Raw genomic sequence first — 17965 nt, 5'->3', positions numbered from 1 at the left:
ATTGAAAATCTTTCATACCCTGAGAGATTGGAGAAACTGGGTCTCTTTTCCCTGGAGAAGAGGAGACTTAGAGGGGATATGATAGAGACTTACAAGATCATGAAGGGCATAGAGAGAGTAGAGAGGGACAGATTCTTCAAACTTTCGGAAAATAAAAGTACAAGAGGGCATTTGGAAAAGTTGAAAGGGGACAGATTCAAAATGAAGGCTAGGAAGTTCTTCTTTACCCAACGTGTGGTGGACACCTAGGGCAGAGTACGGTACTGGGGTTTAAGAAAGGATTGGACAATTTCCTGCTGGAAAAGGGGATAGAGGAGTATAGATAGAGGATTACTGCACAGGTCCTGGATCTGTTCGGCCGCCGCGTGAGTGGGCTGCTGGGCACGAAGGACCTCAGTTTTGACCCAGCGGAGGCATTGCTTATGTTCTTATGTTAAGAAAAGGTAGAGAAGCGCTGAAGCCAGAGGCTAGCTGGATTCAAAGGCAGAAGAGGCTCAAGAGAGGGAAGAGGAAATGCTGTGTGCAACGTGTGCCCTACCCAAAGCAGGTGCTGCTATCCTACAAGCTTCCTGTTAATTCCCTCAGTCTGTGGATCGTGCTGTATTTAGGAAAGGGGTATGTGTGAGTACACGTGTGTTCAAAAAGGAGCTCCACAAAGAAAAATGGGGAGACCCAATGATCCACAGTGAAAACAATCATCCGATGAAAACAAAAACAAAAAACTGTGGATACAGATGTTCTGGAGACAATTTATTATATACTGACATATAAAAACATGAAAATTCAATGAAAAAAGTACAGTGATAAAAAAATACAGTGATAAAAATCCAACTGGAACCTACACGGTCCGTGTTTCGGCGAACACGCCTTCCTCAGGGGTCCAATTGTTTGCAAACTCACATATAAAGAATTGGACTGAAAATAGTCCATTGTCTTTAAACATGTGAGCAAAGAACACCGCAAACAAGCTGAAGCAGCCGTGGGAAACCATCTTCATGTCATTCTTTAAGGAGAGAGGGAAGAATCAGAGTATGAATGGTCACAACCACTGACCCGCAAGCTTTGCTTTGAAGAATGCTGGTGTAGAAGGACCGAGGTTGAAACAGACACTACAGAATGACAGTCTCTGGTATCCAGAGCAGATATTGTGATGTCATAATGCCTCATTCCACCAGTGTCTAAGAGCCAATCACATCAGTGATGTCACAATGGCTTCATTATCCTTGGCTCCCATAAGAATCAGAGTATGAATGGCCACAACCACTGACCCTCAAGCTTTGCTTTGAAGAATGCTGGTGTAGAAGGACTGAGGTTGAAATAGACACTAGAAAATGACATGGGATTATTTCCCGCGGTTATCCGCAGGGACGGGAACGGTGATGAATTTTGTCACCGTGTCATTCTCTAATCCCACGTGCCTATCCCAGGCTTTATTGAAATCAGACACAGTCTCTGTCTCCACCACCTCTTCTGGAAGACTGTTCCATGCATCTACCACCCTTTCTGTAAAAAAGTATTTCCTTAGATTACTCCTGAGCCTATCACCTCTTAACTTCATCCTAGGCCCTCTCATTTCAGAGCTTCCTTTCAAATGAAAGACTTGACTCATGCACATTTACATTACATAGGTATTTAAATGTCTCTATCCTATCTTCCCTCCAAAGTATACAGATTAAGATCTTTAAGTCTGTCCCCATACGCCTTATCACGAAGGCCACATACCATTTTAGTAGCCTTCCTCTCCGGACCAACTCCATCCTTTTTATATCTTTTTGAAGGTTTGGCCTCCAGAATTGTACACAATATTCTAAATGAGGTCTCACCAGGCTCTTGTTGAAACGAGGTGCAACAAGCAGACCATATGTACTAGAATGGACCCGAGCAAACGGTAGTGGTGACATGTTTTTTTTTCTCATGGTACACATGATTAGTTCTGAATGACATTCACTGGGGAACCCTAGTATAGTAAACATGGTTGATGGGCCTGTGGTTAAAATCCCTGAGCCAGGATTCTGTTCATCGGGACAGTTCCGGGGAGGGAGTCCTCATCGTCACCTCTGTGAGGTGAAATACCTCACAGAGGTATTTCATCATCAGATTTAAAGGCCACAATAGCTGAGTTTCAAGAGGGGGGAGGGGCCATTGTCTGCGAAGATTCATCACAACGGCAGAACTGATGCAGGAGGAAAATATTACAAACAGGGGAACCCCCTCCATCCCCCCCAGGCAGTTGCAAATTAAGAATCGTGGCTCTGTTGCCAAACAGATTCCGACCGCAAATTAGCTGGAAGCCCAAAGGAGCAGGCAAAAAAAAGTGCGAGGTTATCAATAACACAGAAAGACACAACATTGCTTAAAGAGCCCTAAAACTTCAGAGCGCGTGCGAGACTGCTTCTTTATCAGAATGTTCTCTCTTGTTCTGTTGCTTTCCGTCTCAGAGGTAGCACACATGACACTTTGGTACAGCAGTTGCTATGGTAATCACCAATGTTTCATTAAACAGCATCGTCACCATCCATGTTAATATTCACAGCATAAGTCGGGGCTTCCCCATAGCTGCCTTCTCTTTTCTTCCACCTTGCTTTTTTAAAAAAAAAAAAAAAAACTTTAAAATTAAGTAAATGTGACAAATTGCCAGCTTTATTTTATTAGTTATTCCCCCGCCCTCGTATGTTTTTCAAAGAGCCTCTTTAATTTGAAGTTTTGTGCAGTTTTCCCTAATGAAAAACAGAAAAAAATGTCAGGAAGTTTCAAATTTTGCTAACCCAATTCTACTTTATGGAGAGGGTGGTGGATGCCTAGAACGCGCTCCCGAGAGAGGTGGTGGAGAGGAAAAGGGTGACGGAGTTCAAAAAAGCGTGGGATGAACACAGAGGATCTAGAATCAGAAAATAATAGTAAATATTGAAGAACTAAGGCCAGTACTGGGCAAGACTGGCACGGTCTGTGTCTGTATATGGCCATTTGGGGGGGGGAGGATGGGCTGGGAAGGGCTTCGATGGCTGGGATGGTGCAGATGGGCTGGAGTGAGCTTTGACGGAGGCTTCAGTAGATGGAACTTAAGCGCAGTACCGGGCGGAGCTTTGGATTCTTTGCCCAGAAATAGCTAAGAAGAGAAAAAAAAAAATTAATCAGTTTGGGCAGACTGGATAGACCATTCGGGTCTTTATCTGCCGTCATCTACTATGTTACTATGTAATGAAATATGTGAGAAAGACACAGCCCCTTTGTCCAATGTTGTGTCTTAGGCCCTCTTTTACAAAGGCGCGCTAAATCAACACGTGCGCTAACCGCTAATGCGTCCATAGGATAACATGCACGCATTAGCGTTTAGCATGTGTTTAGCGCGCGATATTTACCGCACGCTAAAAAGCATAGCGCACTGTTGTACGAGAGGGGGTTTGTCTTTTCTCACTTGATTGCTTGTGAATACATAAAAGTGATGACAACCATGGGGGTACAAAATTTGTCCTAAATGTAATCTTTACATTACAGTTACTGCCATTATTCTTGGATTCTCGTTGTAAACCCCACTGAATCCTTGTCTAAAACTGGCGGTAAATAAGCAACTGTATGGTATGATATGGTTTGCACATTTTTTTCTGAAAATATATCTTAAGGGGTGGGGGGGCTACAGGGCAGAAGGGAACTAGATTTATAAAGCAGAATGAGAACAAATTTTTTTAAAAGTGTCTAAAAACAAACAAACACTTAAATGCTCCCTAGAGCTTACAGGAGTCTTCCCTGTGTTGTATTCTGAAAAAGCTCTTATCTCATGAGCAAGTAATTTGTTGTAGCTATTACTGGCAGGTCAGATGGGATGATGCGAGATTTAAGTACAGGACGTTGTTTTGGTGGATTCAATTCCAGCACCCGCAGTGGTTCCAGAGCTCAGGTGGGTGGCACAGTGCCATTCTGACATTTGGCAGAAATCACAAAGGAAGCACTGCTGATTCAATCCTGTGCCCAGTGAGCACCCACCTGCTGTGCAGAGACTTGGACCATAAGTCCGAAGTGGTCCCAGAGATGGACTCGCTTGCTGCTGTACCAAAAGAGGGCCAGGGATTCATAATTTAATTCAGAAATGTGGACACATTAAAGGGCTGGTCAGGCAGTGCTTACCTTTGTGTTCATAGTCATTGTAGAAATCATGAAAACCTGACTGGACTAACATTTATAGTTACTTCTGGGGGTAGGGGAACTCCGGTCCTCGAGAGCCTTATTCCAGTCGGGTTTTCAGGATTTCCCCAAAGAATATGCATTGAAAGCAGTGCATGCAAATAGATCTCATGCATATTCATTGGGGAAATCCTGAAACCCCGAATGGAATACGGCTCTCGAGGACCGGCATTCCCTACCCCTGTTCTATAACAGGGATCTCAAAGTCCCTCCTTGAGGGCCCCAATCCAGTCGGGTTTTCAGGATTTCCCCAATGAATATGCATTGAAAGCAGTGCATGCAAATAGATCTCATGCATATTCATTGGGGAAATCCTGAAAACCCGACTGGAATACAGCTCTCGAGGACCGGAGTTCCCTACCCCTGTTCTATAGCAGGGATCTCAAAGTCTCTCCTTGAGGGCCCCAATCCAGTCGGGTTTTCAGGATTTCCCCAATGAATATGCATTGAAAGCATTGCATGCACATAGATCTCATGCATATTCATTGGGGAAATCTTGAAAACCCGACTGGATTGCGGCCCTCAAGGAGGGACTTTGAGACCCCTGACTTAAATAGTTCTACTGCAGGGGTAGGGAACTCCAGTCCTCGAGAGCCGTATTCCAGTCGGGTTTTCAGGATTTCCCCAATGAATATGCATTGAAAGCAGCGCATGCAAATAGATCAGTGGTTCCCAACCCTGTCCTGGAGGAACACCAGGCCAATTGGGTTTTCAGGCTAGCCCTAATGAATATGCATGAAGCAAATTTGCATGCCTATCACTTCCATCATATGCAAATCTCTCTCATGCATATTCATTAGGGCTAGCCTGAAAACCCGATTGGCCTGGTGTTCCTCCAGGACAGGGTTGGGAATCACTGAAATAGATCTCATGCATATTCATTGGGGAAATCCTGAAAACCCGACTGGATTGCAGCCCTCCAGGAGGGACTTTGAGACGCCTAGTTTAGTTTAAACTATGAGCTGTTAATCAATGATAAAACTTCTCTCTATATGCTAGATCAGTGATTCCCAACCCTGTCCTGAAGGAACACCAGGCCAATTGGGTTTTCAGGCTAGCCCTAATGAATATGCATGAGAGAGATTTGCATATGATGAAAGTGATAGGCATGCAAATTTGCTTCATGCATATTCATTAGGGCTAGCCTGAAAACCCAATTGGCCTGGTGTTCCTCCAGGACAGGGTTGGGAACCACTGTGCTAGATCATGGCACAGTTCCACTGTTTACAGTACTTTTTTTATTTCTTTTTTTGAATGAAGCCTCCCTTCTTCTATGCAGAATAAGTGGATGGGGAGTTTTACCTCAGTTTGTTTCCCTTTTCGTGCATATATTTTAAAAATCCACATATCAAACCTTCCCCCTCCCCCCACAGCACTTAAGCTCCCCAAGTCATCTGCAGCAAACAGGATGAAGTGATTGAGAAACAGGGGACCACGGACACCGAGTGACAAAATATTTACTTTATTAAAGGTGACAATCTGATGGAATATAGCTATCTATCTATATATAAAAAAACCCAAAGAACTGCAATATTCCGTGCACAAATAAATCCTTGCGCGGACCTTGGTTAGAACCTAAAAAATACTCCACAGCCATCTAAGAAAAACGTTCGTCTGTCGAATCAAAATCATTATTGTTGCACAATGAAAACAAATCGATGCAAAGAGAGTATCCCGCCTAGACGAGGTCATTCCCACTACAAGAGAAGACCCCCCTATAATCACCCCCCCCCCCCCCCCCCCCCCCCCCCATTTCTTTTCCTATTCTGTTTAATTCCGAAATGAACCGCTGAGATTTGGAGAAGAAAGTCCTACAAGTTCAGAGATAACATTTGGAGAAACGCTCCAGCCCAGGCAGAGATGGAAGAAGCCCTTTCCCACGTCCGACTAAAAGTGCGCCCGGAAGCTTGAAAAGTCGAACCCCCAGCACGCTCCAAAAAAGTGAAAAAAAAACTCTACAAAGGACTTGTTACCTGTTGCAGGCGCGCTTTGTCTTCCGCAGTTTCTCCCGCTACCTTTGTGGAGAGAAATACAGCCTTCGAGCGACGTTAAACGCCCGCGTGCTGCTGCTGCTGCTGCTGCTGCTGCTGCCGCCGCTGCTCTCGCAGTTACCAGCCGGCTGCTCCAGCGCGAGCGGCAGGTTAGCTCTGAGCGCGCGACGGCCGGTCCATATAAGGGAGCGGGAGGCGCACGCGCTCTCTTCGGGGGAAGCGCTGGGTTGGGCGCGCAGCTGGGCCGAGACCCGCGTGCGGCTGCACCTGACTGCACGCTGGCGGGTGGAAGGGAGCGCTCGAGACCAATGGGGGCCAGGCAAGACAGTTTCAGTAAGTAGAGAGTTTGGGGGGGGGGGGGAGGGCAGGGCTGGATGAAGGGCATCTTAGTGTGGCCCTTCTTACAAGCTTACCGATACGACGGAGGTGATCAGCGGAGTGCCACAGGGTTCGGTTTTGGGCCCGATCCTATTTAACATCTTCATAAGACACTTGGCTGAGGGGCTTCGAGGTAAAATTACATTATTCGCCGATGACGCCAAACTATGCAACATGGTAGGCAACCGCACAACAGATGAAAGCACAGTGCCCGACAAAAGCTCAATGCCCGACAGTATGACAGGACCTACTCCTGCTGGAGCATTGGTCAAAGACTTGGCAGCTAAATTTCAATGCCAAAAAATGCAAGGTCATGCACCTTGGCGGCAAAAATCCATGCAGGACTTACACCCTAAATGGTGAGATCCTAGCAAGGACTGTAGCAGAACGTGACTTGGGGGTGATCATTAGCGAAGACATGAAGACTGCCAATCAAGTGGAAAAAGCTTCATCCAGGGCTAGACAAATCATAGGTCGTATCCGTAGAAGTTTCGTCAGCCGTAAGCCCGAGGTCATAATGCCATTGTACAGATCCATGGTGAGACCCCATCTGGAATACAGTGTACAATTCTGAAGGCCGCATTATCAAAAAGATGTGCGGAGAGTTGAGTCAGTTCAGCGAATGGCCACCAAGATGGTCTCAGGACTCAAGGATCTCCCGTATGAGGAACGACTGGGTAAGTTGCAGCTGTACTCACTCGAGGAACGCAGAGAGAGGGGAGACATGATCGAGACGTTCAAATATGTCATAGGCCGTATCGAGGCGGAAGAGGATCTCTTTTTCCTTAAAGGACCCACGGCAACAAGAGGGCATCCGTTGAAAATCAGGGGTGGGAAATTTCATGGCGACACCAGAAAATATTTCTTCACCGAAAGGGTGGCTGACCGCTGGAATAATCTTCCACAGCAGGTAATTGAGGCCGGCAGCGTGCCAGATTTTAAGAAAAGATGGGATTGGCATGTGGGATCTCTTCATGGAGGTAGTTAGGGGGTGGGCCATTAGTGTGGGCAGACTAGATGGGCCGTGGCCCTTTTCTGCCGTCATTTTCTATGTTTCTATGTTACTGCACTGCATTTCCTGTCTCCAACTTACCTTCTCTCACACTTTGGGCTCCTTTTACTAAGCTGCGCTCACGGTTTTAGCCCGCGCGCTAGACGCCAACGCCTCCATCGAGCTGGCCTTAGTTTTTCTGCAAAGCACGGGGGGGGGGGGCAGTGCGCACGCATGCACGCTAATCTGCAGCGCACGCTAAAAACGCTACCACAGCTTAGTAAAAGGAGCCCTTTGTGCTGTATAGTCCAAGGAGGGGAACCAGAAGTTTACACTTATTCGCTTACCCAAAAACTAATGGTTGTAGATACAAGACTTTTTTGGACAGGACCCTAGCGTTTCAAGCAGGTAAACAGCAGACTTGGTTAGGTAAATGCATTTGTCAAGCTATGTCGTCTTGCTGCTTTTTTTCCGGAAAGCAGTTAAGATGACACTGTTTGATAAATTCATCTCCTACCACAGGTCATTATTACTAAAACCTGTATTTTAAATAAATGTTTGTATTTTGTGTCCTTTTATGAAACACTTTGTATTTCAATACCATTTCTGTATTTCGCTGATTGTCCAGCGTTCTTTATTGTGAACCGCCTAGAAATCTTTTTGGTTATGGCAGTACAGAAGAATAAAGTTATGTTATGTTATGAAAGATTTAAGGCAAGGAACAGCAATTTTATAAAGGGCTCCCAACTAACAGCAAATGGGTGGAGCATGGACTTATTGCAAGGAGCATCTGCTTATGCTCACCACTGACCCGCCATAAGCTGTCATGCCTAAGTTTTTCACAGTCTATATTGGCCTATATGGTCAGATAGAGAAAATTTCTTCTTCTGAGTGAAGCTGTAATATTAGTGTAGTAAGTAATTGCCACACTCACTATTCATATCAGAAAATTGGTTTTCAATTCCAACTTATTCAGTTATTCAACAGTTATTCACTTATCCATACTTCAAAGAGTGCTATAGTTCATAAAGCTTATAGATAAATTTTTACATTCACAGATTAATCATAATGGTGACCTCAGCGGCTAAACTCTAGCATCATATTTCGTGTAAAGCTTGAGTCATACTGTGGCCAGCCTTCTCATCGGTCCATCGTATATTTCTTATACTTATTATAGTTTTAGTGAGATTTTTAAACCCCCAAGATAACTTATTTTATCTAAACTTGGGGCTCCGACGTGAATTCAGCGTTTCGCCAGAGAGCTGTTTCAAGGAGCATCACACCACTATCTCAGTGTAGATCTACTGAGATAGTGGTGTGATGCTCTAAATGGGGATGCTCCTTGAAACAGCTCTCTGGCGAAACGCTGAATTCACGTTGGAGCCCCAAGTTTAGATAAGATAAGTTATCTTGGGTTTAAAACTATAATAAGTATAAGAAATATACGGTGGACCGATGAGGAGTAGAAGTCTGCACGGGAACGGGGATCGTGGGAATCCCTCCCTAACCCACGGGATTCCCACGGGGATCCCCCCTCTGGCCCTGGGACTTCCACGGGGATGGAAGGCTTTGGAAGCAGGATTCGTCCATCTAATATAATAGACACGTCAGCCTTAGTAAAAGAGGGGGGTTTATAAGTTAATTACCTGAACAGAAAACAAAAAAGGGTTCCACTAAAGAGATTCCACAAGGAAAACAGCAGCGCAAACACAAAAGAAACTGTAGAATTGATGATCCTGTCAGAAGTAATTGCTGCTTTTTATGGGGATGGGCGGGGATGGAGGTAATTCCTTGCAGGGATGAGTGGGGACGGAAAGGATCCTGACGGGGATGGGTGGGGACGGAGAGGATCCTGGCGGGGACAGGTGGGATTTCTGTCCCCGTGCAACTCTCTAATGAGGAGGCTGGCTACGGTATGACTCTAGCTTTACATGAAATATGATGTAGAGTGTAGCCGCTGAGGTCACCATTATAATTAATCTGTGAATCTAAAAATTAATCTATAAGCTTTATGAACTATAGCACTCTTTGAAGTATGGATAAGTGAATAACTGTTGAATAACTGAATAAGTTTGAATTGAAAACCATTTCTCTGTCATGCCTAAGTTTTTGACAAGCCAACGGGTTAGATGCTTGGCATGAAGTAGCTTTTTGTTCCACCTATATTTAGGTGCCACTTTTTAGAACGGTTTTCTTAGCTTTTCTACAGTTTAAGGAGGTGGTAGAGACAAAAAAAAAAAAACCCCAACCAACCCCATAACCTAGTGGGTGTTAACTTATGGAAGAACTCTGAAAGGAGCAACAGAAACATCAGGGCTTGCCTCTGGAAAGGAAAGCCTAGAGAAAAATGCACCTATTAAAACATAAATAAAATTCAAAAGAAAAATTGTTGACACTTTTGTGATGGCTTCTTGAGGGCTTGTTGAATATTGACCAAACGTAGGGCACTATAGTAGGTTTAAAGTTGGAAACATTCTTTCTCTCTCTTTTTTTTAATATTCTTTATTCATTTTTAAAATCAAATACATAGTGCAAACATATGAACAATCAAGTAATATAACAGACTGCACTCTATACAAATAAATAATATACAGCTATTTAACCCCCTCCCCCACCCCCACCCACCCCTCCCGGATTTGTATAACAATCTTTCATGAATCAAAGGGAAATAATGCTAATAATTCACATTCATATCTTACAATATTTTGTTAACAGGCCCCAAATTTCCTTAAATTTGCTATGGTGCCCCCTCGGTTCATAGACAAAACCGCGGAAGACAAAGGCGCGCACCGACAACTGAGCGCAAGACGGAGGCGCGCGCCGAAGAAAATGACAGTTTTTAGGGGCTCCGACGGGGGTTTTTGTTGGGGAGCCCCCCCACTTTACTTAATACAGATCGCGGCTGCGTTTTGGGTGGTTTGGGGGGTTGTAACCCCCCTCATTATACTGTAAACTTAACCTTTTCCTGTTTTTAGGGAAAAAGTGAAGTTTACAGTAAAATGTGGGGGGTTACAACGCCCCCACAACGCGGCGCGATCTGTATAAAGTAAAGTGGGAGGGTTCCCCACACACACACCCCCATTGGAGCCCCTAAAAACAGTTATTTTCTTCGGCGCGCGCCTCCACGCTGCGCTCAGTTGTCGGCGCGCGCCTTTGTCTTCCGCGGTTTTGACCTGACACCTGCCCCCTCTGTAAAGAACTAATGTTTTAAAACTTATAAATCTGACATAAGGATTCCCACCAGAAACTATAAGTTTAAGTTATCCCAACTTTTCCAGTTTTTCATTATCAACTGCATGGCGACTCCTGTCACAATGAGGAGCAATTTATTCTGATTTGCCTTGATTGGTTTCTTGGGGAATAATATCGTTCCAAACAATATTATATCATATGATAGCGATGATGGAACTTCCAATATCGTAATAATTTTATCCCCCAAATGGATTTCCAGAATTTGAGTATCAAGGGACAATAATATAGAAAATGATCCAGTGTCCCTATATCGAGATGACAGTGCCAGCATCTATTAGATTTAGAACTGTCCAACCTAACAGGGGTCCAAAAAGATCTATGTAATAAGAAAAACCAAGTCTGCCTCATAGATGCTGGAAACATGGAAATGTTCTTTCAAAAATCTAGGACAGGCTATACGATGGGAGGGATGTTATTGAATGAGAGTACCCAAGAAAGGGACTTGGGGGTAATGGTGGACATGACAATGAAGCCGACGGCACAGTGCGCAGCGGCCGCCAAGAGAGCGAATAAAATGCTGGGGATAATCAAGAAGGGTATTACAACAAGAACGAAAGAAGTTATCCTGCCGCTGTACCGGGCAATGGTGCGTCCACATCTTGAGTACTGCGTCCAGTATTGGTCACCATACCTTAAGAAGGATATGGTGTTACTCGAGAGAGTTCAGAGGAGAGCGACACGACTGATTAAGGGGATGGAAAATCTTTCATACGCTGAGAGATTGGAGAAACTGGGTCTCTTTTCCCTGGAGAAGAGAAGACTTAGAGGGGATATGATAGAGACTTACAAGATCATGAAGGGCATAGAGAGAGTGGAGAGGGACAGATTCTTCAAACTCTCGAAAAATAAAAGAACAAGAGGGCATTCGGAGAAGTTGAAAGGGGACAGATTCAAAACGAATGCTAGGAAGTTCTTCTTTACCCAACGTGTGGTGGACACCTGGAATGCGCTTCCAGAGGACGTTATAGGGCAGAGTACGGTACTGGGGTTCAAGAAAGGATTGGACAACTTCCTGCTGGAAAAGGGGATAGAGGGGTATAGATAAAAGATTACTTCACAGGTCCTGGACCTGATGGGCCGCCGCGTGAGCGGACTGCTGGGCGCGATGGACCTTAGGTCTGACCCAGCGGAGGCATTTCTTATGTTCTTATGTTCTTAGGCTTTAAAAGCTCACTTTTCTAAAGCTTTTGATTCCTAAACTGCAACTACTCTGACGAATGCCCATGGGAGGAATTAGGATATGGAGGCTCCCACAGCCAGGCTGTTATTTATACCTCTTTCTCAACCTTTGTGAAGGTTGTTACTTTTCTTGTCTCTCTTTTTTTCTCTCTTCTGTTTTCTCTATATTTTGTTTATATTATTACATTTAGAGAATGAAATGGGGAAAAAAATTTGTCCCCGTCACCGCGACCACCGTCCCTGTCCCCACCCCATCCCCGCGACCACTATCCCCGCAGCATCCATACAAGCCTCAGTACTACAATATTTAGCTTATTCCTTCCTTATAAATCAAAGTTCTGTCTGCTGAACTAGAGAAAGAGATGTTCAGCTGGCAGGGCTTTGTTTATAAATTTTTAGCAACACCACTAATATACTACTTTATCCTAAAGCAAAAAAAAAAAAAAGAGAAATAAATAGAAATTTTTTTCCTACCTTTGTTGTCTGGTTTCTGCTTTCCTCATCTTCTCATTCAATTCCTTCCATCCACTGACTGTCTTCTCTCAGCATCTTCCATTTGCTGTTACTGTGCCTCTCCCTTCACCCCCCCCAATTGGTCTGGAACCCATCTTCTTCCTTCCGCTCCCCCATAGTCTGGCATCTCTGTCTTCTCCCCACTCTATCTTCCCCATTTCCCTTCCAGCGTCTTCTGCCCACTCTTGTCTTCCCCATTTCCCTTCCAGCGTTTTCTCCCCACTCTCTCTTCCCCATTTCCCAGCATCTTTTCCACTCTTTCTTCCCCAGTTCCCTTCAGGCTGCTTCAGCATCTTCTTCTCTCCATCCCCCCCACCCCCAGCACCCTTCGCACGGTCCAGCAGCTCCCTCCCGCCGGCCAGCCGTGCATCTCCCTCCCTCTCTTCCCCTTACCTTCTCTTCGTGGCGATTTCTATAAGGCTATACCTTGAATTGCAGCCGGAGCCAGCCGGAAACAGGAAGTTACATTAGAGGAGACTTTTCCAGTAGCCACATGAAACATAGAAACATAGAAGATGACGGCAGAAAAGGGCTACAGCCCATCAAGTCTGCCCACTCTGCTTACCCACCCCCTGTCTATGCCCTAATGACCCAATTTCCTTATCTTGACCCTCGTAGAGATCCCACATGGGTATCCCATTTATTCTTAAAGTCTGGCACGCTGTCTGCCTCGATCACCTGCACTGGAAGCTTGTTCCAATGATCAACCACTCTCTCTGTGAAGAAATACTTTCTGGTGTCGCCATGAAATTTTCCGCCCCTGAGTTTGAGCGGGTGCTCTCTTGTGGCCGAGGGTCCCTTGAGAAAGAAAATATCATCTTCCACTTCGACACGTCCCGTGAGGTACTTAAATGTTTCGATCATGTCTCCCCTCTCCCTACGTTCCTTGAGAGTGTAGAGCTGCAATTTGTTCAGTCTCTCTTCGTACGAGAGACCCTTGAGCCCCGAGATCATCCTGGTGGCCGTCCGTTGAACCGATTCAATTCTGCGCACATCTTTACTGTAATGTGGCCTCCAGAATTGCACACAGTACTCCTGTACAACGGCATTATGACTTCAGGCTTTCGGCTGACGACGCGACTTCAAGGCTCCGGCTGCAATACAACGCATAGCCTTATAGAAATCGCCACAAAGAGAAGGTAAAGTAAAGGGAGGGAGGGACATGCACGGCTGGCGGGAGAGAAGGGACTACCGGACCGCACGCTCGTTCACCACGCTTGCTCACTCCTTTAACTGTGGAGACAAGACTATTCACCACTCCACGGGGCGGTGAATGGCCTTGTCACCGTATTCGGTGACTTTTTTTTTTGTCACCATTTCAGCGGGTTACCCGCGGCTAGCCACAGGTAACAACCATCGTGTCATTCTCTAGTTCAAAGAAGAGCGACCAAGTTGGTAAAGGGGATGGAACTTCTCTCGTATGAGGAAAGACTAAAATGGTTAGGGCTCTTCAGCTTGGAAAAGAGACAGCTGAGGGGAGATATGATTGAAGTCTACAAAATCCTGAGTGTAGAACGGGTACAAGTGGATCGATTTTTCACTGTCAAAAATTACAAAAACTAGGGGACACTCGATGAAGTTACAGGGAAATACTTTTAAAACCAATAGGAGGAAATTTTTTTTCACTCAGAGAATAGTTAAGCTCTGGAACGCGTTGCAAGAGGTTGTGGTAAGAGTGGATAGTTTAGCTGGTTTTAAGAAAGGTTTGGACAAGTTCCTGGAGGAAAAGTGCATAGTCTGTTATTGAGAAAGACATGGAGGAAGCCACTGCTTGCCCTGTATTGGTTCCCAATATAAACAACTGGGTATGTTTCAAAACAAATGTTCCTGAAGGGTTATAACTATTAACACATAAAGGAACAAAAACCACTTCTAACGTCTTTTAACTTTCAATGGTGCTCAGATTCCAAGATGGAGGTTTAAAGTACTCAATAAGGGCATACAGCCCGTGAGAAACTTTATATGGTATCAATCATTGCACCTAGTTGTAAAAGATGTTTCAAAGTCCTTGATCAATAACAATTTATAATACTTGAAAGTCCAAAAAGTGAAAGCACTGATAATCCGAATTTTAAACTGTGTATATAGAAAACTTTCAAAGTAAATCACTTAGCTGAAACATAAAGAATGCTGGTGAAATAGCTGGGTCCTGACGCGTTTCGCCACACAGGCTTCCTCAGAGAACCCGCTTGCAATTCCTTACATTCAAACTGTAGTTATGTTTTCAAATTTTCAATTCTGCTGTTGCTTCTGTAATCTTTTAATGTCCTATGACGTCATAGGACATTAAAAGATTACAGAAGCAACAGCAGAATTGAAAATTTGAAAACATAACTACAGTTTGAATGTAAGGAATTGCAAGCGGGTTCTCTGAGGAAGCCTGTGTGGCGAAACGCGTCAGGACCCAGCTATTTCACCAGCATTCTTTATGTTTCAGCTAAGTGATTTACTTTGAAAGTTTTCTATATACACAGTTTAAAATTCGGATTATCAGTGCTTTCACTTTTTGGACTTTCAAGTATTATAAATTGTTATTGATCAAGGACTTTGAAACATCTTTTACAACTAGGTGCAATGATTGATACCATATAAAGTTTCTCACGGGCTGTATGCCCTTATTGAGTACTTTAAACCTCCATCTTGGAATCTGAGCACCATTGAAAGTTAAAAGACGTTAGAAGTGGTTTTTGTTCCTTTATGTGTTAATAGTGCCCTGTATTGGTAGCATAGATTATTGCTACACCTTGGGTTTTGGCCAGGTACTAGTGACCTGGATTGGCCATCATGAGAACGGGCTATTGGGCTTGATGGACCATTGGTCTGACCCAGTAAGTCTATTTTTATGCTAGACAGGACATTTCAGGGTTGGGAGATTGTAGTGGGTATAGGTATCTGACTGCAGTGAGGAGGAGTTAAGAGTTGAAAGCAGTTTCAAAAAAGTGGGCCTTTGCTTGGATTTGAACACTGCCATAGAGCGTCCATGTTTCCGACCTCGTCGCTGCCACACTTCTAAAGGCCAAGCACCACACTGTGCATAGATGAACTATTCAACAGGCAATGTACGAGTATGCATGTTGCATTTCGCTAGCTCTGTTCTGATTATTGCATAATTTAACAATTGTAGGTCTCAATTCCTGCTTTTATGATCTATCTAAAATGGTGCTGAAAATAAATAAAAAAAGATGGAAACAATAACAAGAGCAAAAAAAAAATATTCTTTAATAAAAAGAAACCTGACAGACTATTTCTTGTTATGGTTCAAGTGTTTCTTCTATGTAGGATATCAGATCTGAACATACTTATAAATTGTAGAAAATAAATGCCTGGTTTCCCTACTAGACCATTTCACAATAAATACGAGTAATCCATACCACTGATTCCTATGGTTCCTTGCACATAGAATGAGATGCCAGATGGTTGTGATAACAGTCTGCACTTTAAAGATAGGTAGCTTTATGATATTTTATAAATAAATAAATTTGTGAAAACCGTATGGCAAATTCAGGGTTGGAAGTTGAGAAAAGCAATTTAACTTCAGACTTTTTTCATTATTTCAGGAAAAGGATCAAACAGATATTCGTTATTTAGAAATCAAAACATTAAAGATTAAAAGATCCATTTATTTTGCTAGAGTAGACTCTGTACCCCCAAAAAAGGAGCACAGAGCAAAACTGCACCATACGAGGGGTGCTAAAAAGTTCTTAGCCCAACCAAGAAGTGAATGACACGGATGTGGTTCAGTCAATGATCTGAAAAAATGTCAAAAACATATACACTTCTCCCTCCATATTTGCAGGTTCAGCACTCGTGACTTTGATTATTCGCAGTTTTTATTTTGCTGACTTCCTCCCCCAAATGACATCATCCAGCGCTTTTTGTCAGTGTGGTCGGGCAAATGGTAGCATTTGGGGGGCAGGGGTGCAGACAACGATGAAGGACAATGAGGATGAAGACACCGCCTGAATAACAGATCGGTACATGTTACAGTATAATGTTTAACACTGTTAATTACAGTACATGAATACAGTAATAATAATAATTTATTTTCTTATATACCGCCCCACCAGCAGTTCACAACAAGAATAAAACTGAGCAGGTCAGCGAATAATATACAATTCCACAGTGGTAATAGAATAAAACTGAGCAGGTCAGCGAATAATATACAATTCCACAGTGGTAATACATCGTAAACAATCAATATAGGATTTTAAATTGTATATTAGCTATTGCTGTAATCTAATAGAATAGATACATAATATAAAAAACAGCCTACAACAAGTTCTATTAAAGTACTGTATATGAACCATGCAATACAGTAACTTCTGTTATAAAACAATCGTAAATACTAATGATAAAGTTATATTCACAATTTCATGGTATTTGCAAGGGCTATACCACAAACCCCACGAAAATGAAAGCGAAAAGTTATTCGTGACCCTAACCACCGCGAATGTGGAGGGAGGAATTTAATTTTGTTTCTGCAAATTGGCACTTAACAAAATAAGATAACACTTTTTCAGTTACAGTGGCAAAGTAACATGTGGCATTTAGGAGGTTGGTAGTTTGAGCTGAGAACTTTTCAGCACCCTCTCGTATAAGAGAAATTGAATATTGCTGTACTGAGAAAGAGCTGCTCCTCTGAGCAGGAGTAGCACAGAGAAGGGAAAGAAAGGGTTAAGCCACTGAAATTTCCAGCAAAAGCACTGCAGGAAATAGAAATAAATGCCCTGTATTCTGAAAGATCCATCTGATGGGGTAAAAGAAACATTCACTTGATAAAATGATTACAAAAAAAAAAAAAAAATCTGAAAGAATTAAAAATTCAATATGTGGGGATTTTTACAATATTAAAATGGAAAGAGCAAGTGGGAGGACAAAGAAGAGAAAATTCTGAAATTATAGAGGATAGAAACAAAATAATTGCTTTGTATTTATTAGAAGAGGACTGTTATTCTACTTCCCATCCTTCCTGAGAATGAATGATGCAAGATCACTGTTATTTTGACATTACACAGTGGTAGAACAGCACTGTTTAAATGTCATTTTTTTATTTTTAGTTTCTCAAAGAAGGGGATTGTGATGGTAAAGTAATTCCACATGCATTTCCTTGCTGCTTCCTTTAGGATCCTAATCATCAAAACCATGTATACTCCTCGGAAAAGAGAGACTATTTTTAGTAGGGACTTATTCAAATATATTTTATTGAGCTCAACAAAAGCATCAAACATAATACAAACCAAGAACACATAAGCTCAGCATTTTAAGGAACAAAACCCATCCCTACATAAACCCCCCCCCCCCACCTCAATACAACCCATCCCAAAGTAAGAAAACCCCCCCAGGGTCCTCCTTCCAAGCACAGGGATTTATTAGTTCCTCCTTTCTACTATTTTTTTATCCCAGGTCAGTTGGAAACAGTGCTGGGATTCTGGTGCTGTCCATGACTATCAGTGACATGCAGTCAGGGCTTTCAGTGGATTTG

The 17965-nt window shown here is 43.3% G+C and overlaps 1 protein-coding gene across 6 annotated transcripts in view; it reads right to left on the bottom strand.

The window, feature by feature from the left end:
• Nucleotides 1-17965, bottom strand: part of BAIAP3 (BAI1 associated protein 3) — a 325750-nt gene that overhangs the window by 263319 nt on the left and 44466 nt on the right. For 2 of the 6 annotated variants that reach the window (XM_033963397.1, XM_033963396.1), the window contains exon 1: nucleotides 6153-6375. The exons of 3 other annotated variants lie outside the window; for them this stretch is intronic. The gene's annotated coding sequence lies outside the window, so the exon portion shown is untranslated. Of the gene's footprint in view, nucleotides 1-6152; nucleotides 6376-17965 lie in introns of those variants that run through there. One more of the 6 variants, XM_033963400.1, reaches the window with a different exon arrangement.

Source organism: Geotrypetes seraphini, chromosome 11 (assembly GCF_902459505.1).
Source record: "Geotrypetes seraphini chromosome 11, aGeoSer1.1, whole genome shotgun sequence".
NCBI lineage: Eukaryota > Metazoa > Chordata > Amphibia > Gymnophiona > Dermophiidae > Geotrypetes > Geotrypetes seraphini.
This window is presented reverse-complemented; position numbering and strand designations above follow the sequence as displayed.